This window comes from Myotis yumanensis, unplaced genomic scaffold, assembly GCF_028538775.1.
Source record: "Myotis yumanensis isolate MYYU_CA2020_CCGP unplaced genomic scaffold, mMyoYum1.0.hap1 SCAF_10, whole genome shotgun sequence".
Taxonomy (NCBI): Eukaryota; Metazoa; Chordata; class Mammalia; order Chiroptera; family Vespertilionidae; genus Myotis; species Myotis yumanensis.
In genome coordinates, this window is record NW_027223761.1 from 57,293,251 (window position 1) to 57,295,361 (window position 2,111).

A 2,111-nucleotide genomic window follows, 5' to 3' on the forward strand; every position below is an offset into this window, starting at 1 on the left:
GAGAAAGGGAGAGGAACAGAGACATAGAAACATCAATGAAGAGAGAGAATCACTGAATTGCTGCCTCCTGAAAGCCCGCACTGGGGATCAAGCCTGCAACGTGGCCATATGCCCTGACCTGGAGTGGAACCGAGACCTCCTGTTTCATAAGTCGACACTCAACCACTGAGCCACACAAGCCAAGCAGCATTTATGTTTTAGATGCAGCATTCAGACAGTTGTCTTTAGAAACAAAGCCTGGATGTTGTAGAGAGTATGCAATGAATGCAGAAGGACAGGTACCAGCAGCTGTAGGCACCACTCAGAGATTTTCCTGTTAGGCAAGACAACATTCATCTTCCCACTACTGACTTAACGTGGGTGAAAAGATAACAGAAATCGTCGTCCTCTGACTTTGGAAATCTCGTTTAACCTTCAAACTTGCAATGTCAAGGGCTCCCAGTCCTCCACTGGGAGAAATGTCGAGAGGCCCTGTCGCTGAGAGCTGGTGCCACACTGAGATCAAGGTAGTGAAATTCTCCCACATGTGGACCATTGGTAACTTTAGCTTTTGCCGGCAGGAAGTGGGTGAAGTCATTCAAAGTTCAACCTTTTCATCAGAAGCCATTGATCAACTGAAATGGTGTTTGAGAGTATACCCAAAAGGGCTAGGTGAAGAAAGCAAAGATTACCTGTCCCTTTACCTGATACTGCTCAGCTGTCCAAAGAGTGAATTTTGGGCAAAATTCAAATTCTCCATCCTGAATGACAAGGGAGAAGTAACCAAAGCAGTAAAGAGTCGGGGAGCATATAGGTTTGTACAAGGCAAAGACTGGGGATTCAAGAAATTCATCCGTAGAGATGTTTTCTTGGATGAAGACTGCAGTCTTCTCCATGATGACAAGCTGACCCTCCTCTGTGAGGTGAGTGTGGTGCAAGATTCCGTCACCATTTCTGGCCAGAATACCAAGAAGATGGTGAAGGTTCCTGAGTGCCAGCTGGCCAATGAGCTAGGAGGGCTTTGGGAGAATTCCTGGTTCACAGACTGCTGTTTTTGTGTCGCTGGCCAGGAATTCCAGGCTCACAAAGCTATCTTAGCAGCTCATTCTCCAGTATTTAGGGCCATGTTTGCACATACAATGGACAAGAGCAAAAAGAATCGGGTTGAAATCATTGACATGGAGCCTGGAGTTTTTAAGGAAATGATGTGCTTCATCTACACGGGGAAGGCTCCGAACCTGGACAAAATGGCTGATGGTTTGCTGGCAGCTGCTGACGAGTATGCCCTGGAGCGTTTGAAGGTCATGTGTGAGGAAGCCCTCAGCAGACAGCTCTGTGAGGAGAATGCTGCAGAAATGCTCACCTTGGCTGACCTCCACAGCGCAGATCAACTGAAAACTCAGGCAGTGGGTTTCATCAACTCTCATGCTGAGGATGTATTGGAGACCTCGGGGTGGCAGGCCATGGTGACATCCCATCCCCACTTGGTGGCTGAGGTGAACTGCTCTCTGGCTTCAGTACAGGGCCCCTGTCTGGGACCCCCACGCAAGCGCCTGAAGCAGTCCTGAGATCCCTGCCTGGTGTAAGACTCCCTTGATTTTCCAGAAGCAGCAGCCACTGTTGCTGCCATTGAGCACCTGGTAGACAGCACAATCTGTGGAGTTTTTAGTCTGCTGTCAGGGGAAGTCTGCATCTCGGCCCCAGATTTTTAGCTTTATTATTTTCCTTAAAGGAATCATATTTTTTAAATGTATCTTTATTGATTTCAGAGAGGGAGAGGGAGAGAGAGAGAAACATCAATGATGAGAGTGAATCATTTATAAGCTGATTCCTGCATGCCCCATACTGAGGATCAAGCCCACAACCCAGGCATGTGCCCTAACCACCTGGTTCTTAGAATGGATCAATGGAGCCGAAACCGGTTTGGCTCAGTGGATAGAGCATCGGCCTGCGGACTGAAAGGTCCTGGGTTCGATTCCGGTCAAGGGCATGTACCTGGGTTGCGGGCACATCCCCAGTAGGAGATGTGCAGGAGGCAGCTGGTCGATGTTTCTCTCTCATCAATGTTTCTAACTCTCTGTCCCTCTCCCTTCCTCTCTGTGAAAAATCAATAAAATATATTTAAAAAAAAA

General features: G+C 47.9%; 1 pseudogene; it reads left to right on the forward strand.

Annotated features, from left to right (window-relative positions):
* The first annotated feature begins 425 nt into the window (after positions 1-425).
* Positions 426-1,547, forward strand: LOC139018233 (speckle-type POZ protein pseudogene; annotated as a pseudogene).
* Positions 1,548-2,111: the final 564 nt, after the last annotated feature.